The 13,983-nt window shown below is 45.1% G+C and overlaps 1 protein-coding gene across 2 annotated transcripts in view; it reads left to right on the forward strand.

Moving 5' to 3' along the window:
* The first annotated feature begins 5,150 nt into the window (after window positions 1-5,150).
* Window positions 5,151-13,983, forward strand: part of LOC146178965 (uncharacterized) — a 45,146-nt gene continuing 36,313 nt past the window's right edge. For both annotated transcript variants that reach the window (XM_084578673.1, XM_084578672.1), the window contains exon 1: window positions 5,151-5,306. The gene's annotated coding sequence lies outside the window, so the exon portion shown is untranslated. The remainder of the gene's footprint in view (window positions 5,307-13,983) is intronic.

Raw genomic sequence — 13,983 nt, forward strand, 5'->3', positions numbered from 1 at the left:
TCTGACGCAGTCAGCAGATAAGAAGACCGCCTTCATCATTGCCGGTTGACTGTTCGAAATTAATGTGGCGCCCTTCGATTTCTGCAATGCGCCTGCGACATTTGAAAGATTCATGGATTATATACTACGTGGACTGAAATGGGAGGTCTGTATGGGCTATCTGGACGACGTACTCATCACCGGCCGGGCATTCAAAAAACCCAACGACCACCTTGTGCTTGTGCCGGATTGCTTGCGCCAAGCTGGCCTCGTTCTGAGTTCAAAAAAGTGCCGTTTGGTGAGCGACAGGTATTGGTGCTTGGTGAGGGCGGTCAGTCTGATCCTCAGCAGACTGTAGCCGTTGGGGCGTTTCAGCAACCTCGGCATGTGAAGGAGCTCAGCAGTTTTTTAGGTCTTTCCTTCTATTTTTGATGCTCCATTCCTCATTATACAGACGTCGCCCACCTGATCACATGCGTGCTACATAAAGACACTTTATTTCAGTGGACATCTGAGTGCGACTCGTCCTTCCGACAACTGAAGTTCTTCTTAACCTCGCGTTCTATCTTACGGCACTTCAACCCTCCTGCTCCAATGGAAGTGTATACTGACGCAAGTAGTATAGACATCGGTGCTCTCCTCGTACAGTGTTATGACCACCGCAACCATGTGATTGCTTATGCAAATCGGACTCTAAGCAAGACTGAGTGCAACTACACCCTCACCCAGCAGGAGTGTTTTCACCATGCGGTGGTTTCGCTGCTACCTGTACGTACGGCATTTCTCTAGTAGTAACCGATCCCCATTCTCTATGCTGGTTACTCAATCTGCGTGATCCGTCTGATCGCCTGGACTGCTTGGAACTTCGTTTGCAGGAGTGCGCGACTAAACAATTTCATAGAAGTGTGGCCAACGGCTCGCAGGTGCGGAGTGTCTCTCCCGGTTGCCACTTGCCACGACGGACTGTGACGCCTACAACTTCGATCAATACATCGCTGCTTTATCTCAAAGATTTTTTTAGACTCGCGTCTTCCGAAGAGAGCAGCACAACGACCAGCATCTGGAGTAGTTTTTGAAAGCTACTCAGGACCCAGCCTCGAACAGCCACTTTTTTCTACGCGATGGCTTGGTATTCAAGAAAGTTTATAGACACCGGGTCGTCGGTTGCTGATGGTAGGGCTTGAAAGCCTGCGTCTTTCTGTTTCACGCGTCATGCCCGACGATCTAGCTTCGGGACACCTGGGATCCGAGAGAATTTGGCACCCTACTCAGGAGTGATTCTAGTTGCCGCGAATGCGCCACATGATTGGCCACTATGTGGCCAGCTGTCCTGCACCGAGCTCCAGTTTTTCGAACATGCCAGAGGTCAGTAAATCCCACGTTTCTCGTCCATTTTACAGCAACAAGCAGCTCATCGGAAACCAACGTTGAAACGAAGACAACAAAACACTTTCGGTCGCTGTCTGCCGCAATTCATGAACTCAGAATTAAAAAGCCAGATTTAGTCTGTGGCAGGCGTTCCCCTTGACAAGAGGCCAGCGTTTACCCCGAGACACTCTCCATTCACTTCCCCTTCTCTGATCGAACATGGGAGGTCGCTAATGGGTTCTCAGAAAACGCAGCTTCTTTACAAAAGTGGGAAAAAGGCCGGACGATAGAAAGAGGGCCGAATATAGAGACGTCAAAAAAAAAAAAAAAGGTCAAGACTTTACTCTCCAACATCAAGCAATTGCTCTACACGCAAGTGCACTTCATTGCGCTTCTGTTTTCTGGTGCTAAGTATTGGTGTAGAAAACAAATTCGAATATAGAAAAGGAAAACATCGCCCGTGTGTGTGAAACGCCATGACGAAGTCCATAATAGCAGAAACCAGGGCCGGCTTGCACGATAAAGTCCGAGCTAAGTCCAGACTTAAATGGTGTCTTTAGAACGACCAAGCTCGAACGCTTCGGGTTCATGTTCACCAGAGTGGCTTCCCAGAACGGCCTCAGCAACCACTTGGGGCATTTTTTCTCGTAACACAATCTTAAGCCGCAAAAAGCAATGGCACGGATTTTACACAACGCAAAATTGACGGAATGTGTACATCTTACAGCAGGGACAGTGCCAGCGCATCCCTGTATTTCCCTGAATCTGAGGGACCCTCCCCTATTTACTTCAATGAACATCTCGGTCCTTTGAAGCCGATCGCGCGCACGCGCGACTTCTGCTGCCGGTTTGTATACATCAAATATGTTCATGGTCAGAGGCATTAAAACGTCACGAGAACAGCCTCTTATTTTTTAGAGCGCAGCGCTTTGGCGCCCGTTCCTGGGTTTCGCGCCGTCGTCTGCGTCGGCCTCGTAACCAGCCCCGCCCCCCTTTCATCCCCTCAGTTCGAGCCGGCGCTTCGGCAACTGGAGCCTCGCAGGAAGATGGGGGGGGAGGGGGGGGGGGAGAGGTATTCAGATGTCGAATATTATATGGCTGTGGTTTATGATGCGTTGGTTTGTAGCATGTATAATGTAGGTTGCGTAATATCAGGTTGATGGGAACACTTCGTTGACATGATGCGTGCAATCTAACTGCTATTGATAGACAAAATATTCCACGCAAATCTATAAGCGCTAATGTAATAGTGCACTTGCAAAGAGTGCTGTCAATAATTGTTGGGGAGCCTCCATCAAATTGGTTTCCATGCGGGCTGTGTGCCCTGTTTAACTTGTATGCCCCGAGAATAGATAGCTGTGGAAAAGTTTCGTCATGGCTATGAATTATTAACTTTTTTATGAATGATTTTATCAATTGTTATGTAGCATCCTACATATTCGCCGCGACAGTGCGAAACCACTTCATTCGTTTCCTGATGCCAAACCTTTGTAATGTAATATTGCATTTCATCTTGTAAATGACTATACACGGGAAAAAAAGATGTGTGTTATAGTATGTATACTTTATGCGTCTTTTGCATCTTGAAGCCTGACCGTACTGCTGCTGCAACATTTTACTTAGCGTTGTTATTGGATCTGTATATTCCATCTTATTTTAATGCCTTCTGCACTTCTTACTTTACCATATTGCTCTTTGACCACGTCCAAGAGCTGACATCAAACTGCTGTTGCTTCTACGACACCCCATTCTGCCTATGCGTTTTTATAGTGTGCAAGAACTGCTACGCCTTTTGTCATTAATCAGCCCGTACATGTAATTCAGCTCCCTACAGCTTTAACAATGAAGGTGGGTGCAATAAGTGGAATAACCCAGCATGCATTACATTACTCCCGCTGAAAGACAAGGCCAGTGACGACGGAGACGGACCGATGTTTGGACAAGCCTGCTAGAAATGACCCTGTTCAACATCTAGCTGGATTAACTTGCCAGTAGAACTTCCTGTCGATATAATTGCCTCAACAGCTACGGGGTTAATTTTTTTGCCGACTAGGGCGATCACCGTTCCGTCTTCTTCGCCGTTTCCCTTGCCATTAGTCTACAGGAAAAAGGTTTCAGAATTGGCGCCAAGCATACGTCACTACGACGTCATAATTTTTGTTTGTTGTTTGCACTAGTACCTATAACAGATCCAAGGACGGCGTGGCAGTGCCAGGAAACTAGTGCATCGCTCAGTCGTCAGTCGCCATGAGGTGCGATGCAAGTTTCGCTGCTGTGGGATCTACCTCGGCTTGTAACGGGATGTGTCATTGTCTAGCGATAAGCACGACAGGGCTGGTGCCCAGAAGAGCCAGCCAGTGACAAAACGTCGGTCGCTTTGTATGCTGGATTAATGCAATGTTGACGTTGGTTCCACAGGAAGGCCTAATGCGTGGTAAATGAGGAAACTGATTACTGCAGCAGATACAGCACGTTCCAGGCACACAGCCTTGATAACCACTGTATTAAAGTATTAAAGTGAAGTGAAGTGAAGCCGCGAGCGCTGCCACGTCACGCCGTGAGAGCGCTGCTCCCAAAGCAGCGCATTCCACACTCATCGCTGCTTAGGAAGTTCTTTACTCGCTGGCGTCCATGTTTGCTACAGTGCGTGCGTTATGCAACAAGCGGAGGGGTCACCTCACCCTGTGTGGGGCTTTTGTCGGAACTTGACACTGCCACAAATAAGCAGCTAATCGATTCAAGAAAGGCAAGCAAATTAGGTGGCGAAGAAGATCGTCATGCCAGTCGAAACGTGTCTTTGTTTATGGGTTTTGATGTTCCAGAGTGACTGAGGCTATGGAGAAACTATAGCGGGGGGCTCCATAATATTTGATTTAGTAGTGTTCTTTGCGTGCACTGGTACCACACGGCACGCGGGCGCCTTGCTTTTGGCCTACATCAAAAACAGTCTTTAGTTGCCGGATTTCATCCCGCATCCGTGGGTACAGCCACAGACAGCTCCAATAGGAGGCTATTGTACAGCACTCGAGCACCATAACCACTGCGCTAGCGCGGCGGGTTGGAACACGTCTTTGTCTATCAAAGCTGTGCAAGACTATCTGCAGAACTGAACCAACGTCATCCCTGATAATGCATGACTGAAATATGTTCCTTATAACTGAAATTTTATGTCGCACCTTGCTCATTCATCGCAATAGGATGCTGGCCCCTTTTCCAAAGCAACGGATAGGCTATGCCCGAGTCAGGTCGCAGCTATCTTTTTTGTGGAGCAAAAAAGCGTATCCTCTATTTTTCAGGTTCGCAAAAGGTTAAAAACAAACAATAAAAAGCGACAACAAGCGGGAAGCCCGCGCTGTTCACTCTGTGTCAGGCAAAAAGGCATACGTCATGTCAGTTGTACACTTGCGTAAGCCACTACGAGAGCGCCACTCTGGATCACACCCCAGCAAGAGGGCGAGACGCATTAGCACACGCGTCTTCAGATGTTCACGCGGCCTCAGGGTCGATGTATGAGGTCGCGTCACTAGAAATAGCATGCGTGTCGAAACCTATTGTCAGCAACATCAACTCGGTGATCATAATAGATCATAAAGGGCGCAAAGGGACCCTGCGAACGGTGATGCCACACTATTAAAACTCGAAAATAAGATGATAGGAAAGAACTAGAAAGTAAATATAATACCTAAGCGTACAAATGAATGTAGTTTACATTTTGTGTTTAAGAAAAACTTTTCACTTTTGTAATATAATTCAACTTGTTTTAGCGACCTCTATCGGTGCTTGAAAATCTGCTGCGCAGGTGGCCGATGCAGGAGGGTTTGCCCTGCAGCTCAGCCAAGGCTCGTTTTCAGGCATGAATGGACTTGTCTGAGTCTACGTGAACCTGGACATTGAAGGGGAGGCTTTACGCTTGGCAAGTGACCCTTCGGAGCTGTTTTGTGGGGTCGTTGCGTCTCCCGGTAAGAGTGGGTTTCTTTTCACCTTACTGGTCTTTCACGGTGTCTCAGCGGTTAGGGTGTTCGACTACTGAGCTATGTGATTTAATTTCGATCCCGGCCGAGCATAAACCCCATAAACCAGCTTTTCGCCTTACTGTAACCACCGACCTAGGCTTGCTTTTCAACGCGGAGTGCCGCCTAGTGCCCGTCGTTTAAGAGAAGCATTGTGGCATCAGCATGCTGCAGGTGCCTGCGGCGGCTACCGCACATCGTGCGTCCATTTTGTTGCTTGAACGACTGTCTCCACAGGGGCTGCTGGAGAAGAAAGACGCAAACATCATGTGAACATGTTTGTCACAGTCTGTTCTTTCGCTCTGCATTGTTTTTTCGTGACCATGAATAACGCTCGCTGCTGACTGTCGCTCGGTGAGGGTCTGAAAAATGGCTGTGAAGTAGCTTTTCACCTAATCCACTCAAGTTTAGGCCTCGCGGGACTGTTGTGTTTTTGGGAATTTTCATCAGATGACGACATTGTTCAGTTACTCATCGCGCAGTTCTTCCTGCAGCTTGTTTTATGTCCTGCAAATCAGTTGCTTTTCTTATGTGCCCTTATCTGAAGCTGTACAGTCTATAGCGCTAATTGGAAGTTATCGCGGGAGCGTCGACCGGCCTAGCGTTCAAAAAGCCTAACAGTCGGTTTAGGAACAGGAACAATCTCGATTTCACATTCTTCTCTCTCTCTTTCGCTGTCGTATATCAAAACCATCACATCCGCGACACTCACCACCCTTTATATGCTAAGCTTTCCACTCCTTGCGATAAATTGCGGACTTTGTTATTTTTTATCTTCGTCGACGATAACAAAAATAGTGCCAATACGTCAACCGCAATACGATTACTGCCTGTTCGCGAAAGCGAAAAGAAAAATTATAAGCTACTTGCCTAGAAATGATGGGCGGCTACATAAGGAAGAGCAAAAAGGGAGGAAAACAAGCCTGATAATTCCTTCGCCATGCCAGAGGATTCTGGGCAAAGGCGCTGTTCAGGTTCTCTGTCGACGCTTGCGCGATAACCTTCAAATTGAGCTAGACTGTACAGGCTCAGAGGATGATGGTCGAATAAAATAGATTTCCATCTCCCCTCGTGTAATTTAAACAAGGCTTTTTTTTTTTCATTCGTATCCTTCCCTGCAGCGTCAGGCTTTTGAGGTAGTAGTAGGATACACAGCACCTACTTATTTCGTGCCAATCCTGTCTAGCACTTTCTTGAGCTCTTGGCTTCGTGGCCATGTACCGGTGTCCATGGCTCGAATACTCGATTTTCAGCGCTATTTACACGAACGCATAACTGCTGTAACGTTCGTCCAGGGGTTTTTGACGGAATGTCTATAGTAGCTATGTCGTTTGGCTGTGGAGCCAATGGTTACGGGGTTTGTTGTGCAGCTTGCGGCGCTGGTGCATGTTAATTATATTTCAGGTGGTCAAAGTTATTCCAGCGTTCTCCGTTACGTCTTTAATAATATCCCCCATTGTGAGATTTGAGACATTAAACCCGAATCACGCAATTTTCTCTCTCCAGTTACTAGCCGTATGGTTATACGGTTTTCCCAAGCTGACGTTCCAACTTTTTTTTTTTTTTTTGCGGAGAGAAGTACTGGCTTTTCAAAAAAGCAAAACGTTGCTGCATTCAATAAAAATGCAGTCTTATAGGTATACTAAGCTTACCAGGAGCTGCAGAGCCTTATGTTTCTTTTCGACGTGCAGCAGAATTTGACACGGATCGCAGAGAACCAATGTTACGTTTGGTGAAGTCAGTACAGGCTTCCTAGAAAGTTGGCTTGTACATTTACCTAGCATTTGGCTGACCCTCGCGTGGCGAATGTGTTTTCAAATTTCGGTTCAACCTCGCACGTGGCTGTACGCCCTTCTTTTTAGTGTTTTCTTTCTCTTCTTTCTTGCTCTCCCGAGTGCAGATTAACAATAATTTTTTTTTTCCAAGGAACTTTATTGACAAAACCAAATAAAATGTACAAACACTGTTTGGACCGATAACTCAGTAGGCTAGTGGCCGGTCCAAATACAAATATTACTCTCAGGTTCAGCCATAGAGGATCAATGATTGAAAGGAACAATAATGATATTAACGCAACATTACTGCTACAGTTGCGTACATAGGCAATAATACAGCAAACTGCAAGTAAAATAAAATACCCACATAATTATGAGCACCAAATAAATTCGATAAGCATAATAGTACTACAATGAAGAGAAGGAAAATTAGAAAGAATATGGTTACAAAGTACAATAAAGTGCAAGCGAAGTACACGATACACTCACAAAAATTATTGCGCACACGCTATTGCATGTGCGCAACAACAAATACAAGTGTAAAGCATGTTTCAAAAACTAGGCTACCTATGGGAATTTCACTAAGAAAGAAATTCAGGCAGAATTTGATTAGCCCCGCAGGGGGCATCTGCTAAAGCAGATGTTTGCGTGTACTGTGCGACACCACGGACCCCGAGCACCCACGCTTAGCCGTGCGTGGCATCGCCGTGTCTGGGGAAAAGGGGATCCTGGTGGTTGAGCCGATGCCGAGTGTTTGGACCTTTAAGGCCCCTCGGCGGAGGCAACACACCACTTTGGCCCACGCTTCCCACAGACGGCACCTTCGGGCTGACCCACCCGGGGGAAATCGGCAGTCGCCTTTTCCTATCCTCCCCTTCATCTTTCACGTTCCTATCTTCTACCCTACAACTCTCCTGTCCTCTACTCTCTTCCGGTTTTTCCTTACTTCCAGGTGGCGAGGGTTAACCTTGTGTGGCTGACTACCCTGAGTTACGCCATATTAGGTTATAGTTACGGTGTACAGCTGACGTGGACAGGACTTGCCTGCCAATTCCTGCCCCGTCCCCTCGTTGGGCTCCATGGTGGGTGGCTGGCGCCGCGGCCGAACATCATACATTATTTATGGCTTCTTCCTCCAAACAAACTGATCGCCTTTCCAAGAAAAGGCGGACCGATGTATCAGCCCAGTTCTTTTCAGCAAAGCATGACACTTTCCCTAAATATCATGTGATCCACAGTGAAAGCCCTGCCAAACAAGCTCGGCTAATATCCCCCTTTGCAGTATCTAGGTCTCTCACAACCATACTAGGCCCAGGATACAAAGTTAGTAAACTGGCTAGCGGGGATCTCCTGCTTGAGCTGCAAAGCAAACTCCAGTACAGCAACCTTCAGCAACTTACAACATTTGGGGATATCCCAATAACGGTCAGTGCTCACAGATCCTTGAACACAGTCCAAGGCGTGATATCAGAGAATGACTTCCTGTCACTCACCGAAGAAGAACTTCTTGAAGGTCTTTCTGAGCAAAATGTGATCGGTGTACACAGGATCAAAATCCGGAAGAACAACCAAGAAATACCAACAAAGCACATAGTTCTGACTTTCAACTCCAGCAAACTCCCTGAATCCATTGAAGTCGGTTACATCAAAGTAGACATCCGGCCCTACATTCCAAACCCTAGACGTTGTTTCAACTGCCAAAGATTCGGTCATGGCTCCCAGAGCTGCCGTGGCCGACAAACATGTGCAAAATGTGCCTCAAATGAACACAAATCTGACGAGTGTGAAGCTGCGCCACACTGCGCAAACTGTGCAGGTGAACACGCCGCGTACTCACGGTCATGTCCTTCTTGGAAGAAGGAGAAGGACATCATTACCATAAAAGTCAAGGAAAACATAACGTTTAAAGAGGCACGACAGCGATATCTTGTTAAACAGGGCACTTTTTTGTTCACAGCCAAACCGAACTATTCCAATGTGGTGGAGCATGGGGGCAGCACACCACAACAGGATTTGGTCTCCGCCGAGGGTAAGCCTCAGGCAGGGCCATCCTTGCCCCAGGCAGAAGCAGCGAAAGCTGCCCTGCCATCGCAGAAACAGGGCACACTGGCCCCAGAGCCAACAGCCCAAAAGGCTTCTCCCCCAGAAGGGAAGCCTGCAACCAACACTCCTAACTCTCCCCAAACGTCCAAAGCCCCTGAGGCAATGGACACAACCCCTTCCTCGTCCACGCTGCAGCGGCGGCATAACTCTCTAGAAAGAAAACGGAGAGAAAAACCTCGTATAACAGGACCAGAAAAACCTGAAACCTAAATTCAGGTACATTCAAAAAAAAAAAAAAATGGCGTTCCTCATACACTGGAACTGCCGAGGTCTCATAAACAACTACAACGATATAAAAGACATTTTACATTCATTTTCTCCTGTAGCCCTTTGCCTACAGGAAACTAACTTAGGACCACACCAAAACATTTTAAAAGGACACAACGTTTTTCGCTGCGACCGAAAAGAAGCAAATAGGTTATCTGGAGGTGTCGCTATTGTAGTGCAGAATGGAGTAGCAACACGTGAAATTAGCCTCAAAACCAAGTTCGAAGCTGTTGCTGTCTCTATCATTCATTATAAAACAATAACTATATGCTCACTGTATCTCCAACCGCACCTAACTGTAACCCTTCATGATCTGGAAGAGCTTTTAGAACAACTGCCAGAACCATATCTGGTTGTTGGAGATTTTAATGCGCACTCCACTTTTTGGAGAAGCGATCAGACAGACACTAGAGGTCGTATATTAGAGGATTTTATATTATACAATGATGTCTGCCTGCTAAATACAGGAAAGCATACATACTGCTCCCCAAGCACGGGGAAAATGAGCATTTTAGATTTATCATTTAGCTCCCCATCAATTTTTACTGATTTTAAATGGGACGTCTTTGACAATCCTCTAGGAAGTGATCATTTGCCTGTCATTATCAGCCTAACACCCTCACCCTCCATCACTCTAAACAAACCCAAGCGGTGGAAGCTGCACCTTGCGAACTGGGCTCTATTCCAGTCTGAAGCCAGCCTGGAAAAGGTCTTTTCCGAAAAACTCAGTGTTGACGAGATAAATGAAAAATTTACGGCCTGCATCATTGACGCAGCACTTGTAGCTATACCACAGTCTTCAGGAGTGGTACTGAAAAATCGCAAAGTCTGGTATTCTCAGGAGTGCAGAGATGCAAAGAAGAAACAAAACAAAGCTTGGGGAACCTTTCGCAGGTACCCTACAAACGAAAACCTCGTAAAATTCAAACAGGCGAAAGCTAGGGCACGGTACATCCGCCGAAACGCTGAGAAGGCTTCTTGGCAAAAATACATATCATCAATAAATAGCTCAATCACATAAAAAAAAAATGTGGGAGCTTGTTCACAAACTGGATGGCAACTTCTCCCCGTACACAGTCCCCTTTCTAACATCTCCTGGCACCCAAACAAACTTACAGGAACAGGCAGATATTCTAGGCGATCATTTTTCTGCAATTTCAAGCTCACTACACTACCCAAAATCTTTTATAACATACAAAAACAAGGCCGAAAAACAAAAACTGCCAACAAGTGGAAGTACGAATGAAACATATAACAAGTTAATAACACTACAAGAAATAAACACTGTTCTATCTGCCGGCAAGAAGACTGCACCTGGCCCAGATCAAATTCACTATCAGATGCTAGCACATCTTTCTACACCTGCATTAGAAGCACTTCTGAAATTTTTCAACAAAGTATGGGTATCCGGGAGTATTCCTGAGGCCTGGAAAAAAGCTATTATTGTGCCTTTCCTGAAACCAGGAAAGCCACCAACGGCCCCCAGCAGTTATAGACCCATAGCTCTCACAAGTTGCCTAGCAAAGTCTTTTGAAAGTGTTCTTAATACCAGATTAGCCTTTGTCCTTCATTCCCAAGAACTTCTAGACATACACCAATGTGGGTTCAAAACAGCATGTTCTACCACGGACCATCTAGTCCGCCTTGAAAACACTGTTCGTGAAGCATTTATTCACAAACAGCACTGCCTTGCCGTCTTCTTTGATATGGAAAAGGCGTATGATACTACATGGAGGTTTGGCATCCTCCGTGACCTAGCATATTTAGGCATACGTGGTAGGATGTTAAACTGTCTAAAGGACTTCTTGTCAAATCGCTCATTCCGTGTGCGTTTGGGCTCAACTTTTTCAAAGAACTTTGTACAGGAGAATGGCGTACCACAGGGATGCGTCTTAAGCACAACTCTCTTTATAGTAAAAATGAATTCCATAAGCACAGTTATCCCGAAATCCGTAATGTATTCAGCTTATGTTGACGATCTACAGATTGCATACACATCCTCTAACGTATCTACATGTGAGAGACAGGTGCAGTTGACCATAAATAAACTAGCAGCATGGGCAGACACAAACGGATTTCAGTTTTCTCCTCAAAAAACAGTGGCTCTCCTATTCTCTCTCAAACGAGGCTTACAAACAGATCCTACACTACACCTGAACAAAACGAAATTACCGGTGAAAAACGAACACAAATTTCTAGGCGTAACTTTTGACAAAAAACTCACCTTTCTTCCTCATATAAATGTCCTGAAGAAAAAGGCTTCCAAATCTCTAAACATACTAAAAGTTCTTTCCCGTAAACACTGGGGCGCTGACAGGACATGCCTTAAACACATTTACAGATCTGTCGTACGCTCCACCTTAGACTATGGCTGCATAGTGTATGGGTCAGCTAGACCATCATATTTAAAAAAACTAGACCCGGTACATAACACAGGACTTCGACTCTCATGTGGAGCATACCGAACTTCTCCTATATCCAGTCTGCTTGGGGAAACAAATGAACCTCCTCTTGAAATCAGAAGAACTTCACTTACATGTGCCTATATATTTAAAATCAGATCTCTGCCAAAGCATATCTGCTATTCTCTAGTAACTAAATGCCCTTCTAGAACACTATTCACCAACAAACCCAATGCAGTGAGACCACTGCTCCTAAGATTTGAGCAAATGTGTCAAGAGGTTGAGCTACCGGATTGTTTACCTAGCATTGCCAAAAGACCTAACCCTCTGCCTCCTTGGTACCTGGTCCCTGAAGTTTGCGACCTCTCTCTTACACAGTTCCAAAAAACAATAACCCCACAAGAGCACTTCATACAAGAATTCCTTCAGCTGAAAGAAAAATACAGTAACTTCACAGACTTTTACACGGATGGCTCGAAAACAGATCATTATGTCGGAAGCGCAGTTGTTCAAGGCGAATGGGAGGAAATAATGAGACTTCCACAGTGCGCGTCCATCTTTACTGCTGAATGCTATGCTGTCTCTGTTGCCATAGAGAAAATAATGAAAGGAAACCTCAGGAGAAGTATTATTTACACAGATTCCCTAAGTGTAGTCACAGCCCTTCACACAAGAAATGCAGTTATACCAATACTTGGAAACATCATACACAGCATAGCAACACTTACAGATGAAGGACGAAGCATAAAAATTTGCTGGGTACCCAGTCATGTAGGAATCCGAGGTAATGAAAAAGCAGATATGTGCGCTGCCAAAGCTCGAGACAAGAAAATAAAACAAGTGCAGATACCATCTCAAGACTGCATGAAATTGGTACAGAGTAGACTGATACAAAAATGGCAGTCCACTTGGAACACTGAAACAAATAACAAGCTACACCTCATAAAGCCTGTAATAGAAGAGTGGAAATCGAGCACCCATCTTGAACGTTCCAAAGAAGTGGCTCTATGCCGTCTTCGCATAGGACACACACATTTAACACATAGTTTCATTTTAACTAAACAGGATAAGCCCCTGTGTGATTCATGCGGACACGAGCTAACAGTCATCCACATTTTAATCTCATGCAGACAACTTGAACAACTGAGGAAAAAACATTTTACACAGTTTTACAAACAACACATTCCTCTTCATCCAGCTTTGCTTTTAGGTGAAAATGCGCTTGTTGATTTGCCCTGTGTTTTCAGGTTTTTAATAGAAGCAAACGTCCTAAACAGAATGTAAGATTAAATTACATAAATACAACACCCTTAACCATGAAATTGGCGCATGATAGCCTAAGTTGCTTATGCGCCACTAAACCCAACACAACACAACAACACACACAGAATTTGATTAGACTGGTAATATAGTTTACATGTCAATTTAAAATTTCCGGCGGCTTTTACCTCGATCGGCAATTCATTCCATATTTTAACACCATTGAACTCCATCAGTCGTTCACCATACACATTTCTACATTTGGGAAGGTTAAAATTACAGTTAGATGCCTGCCTAGTATTACGCGAAGGCTGGACAAATAGGCTTAATGGAAGGGGGGAGTTAGTGCTAATTATATTGTTGATCACAAGCGCAACTTTGTAGTTACGCAAGGTTAGGTACGATAGTATATTGTTGGCATCAAAAATGTTGCTGCTGGATTGATCAAAATTACTAGTTGTTATTGCATTCAATGCCCGCTTTTGAAGACGATGTAAAGGCGACAAATATGTTTTATATGTTAGACCCCAAGATTCACAGCAGTAACTGATATGTGAATAGAAAAACGAGAAGTAGAGGGAACGTAGTATATCGTAAGGAAAATAGTATCTCGCCTTAATGAGCGTGTGGCACCCAAAGGCTAATTTTTTGCATACGTTGTTAATTTGTTCTTTCCAGTGTAAATGGCAATCAAATATAACCCCTAAATATTTAAAAGAAGAAACTGGTTCTAAATTTTATTTATTATTGAATTTTTTTCGGACTTCGCGGAAAATAAGGGCCATAGATGTATTAAAGCAGTCATTGCAGTGACGTTTG

The sequence above is a fragment of the Amblyomma maculatum genome, chromosome 9 (genome assembly GCF_055883805.1).
Source record: "Amblyomma maculatum isolate TAMU_Amacu chromosome 9, ASM5588380v1, whole genome shotgun sequence".
In the NCBI taxonomy this organism is placed as follows: Eukaryota; Metazoa; Arthropoda; class Arachnida; order Ixodida; family Ixodidae; genus Amblyomma; species Amblyomma maculatum.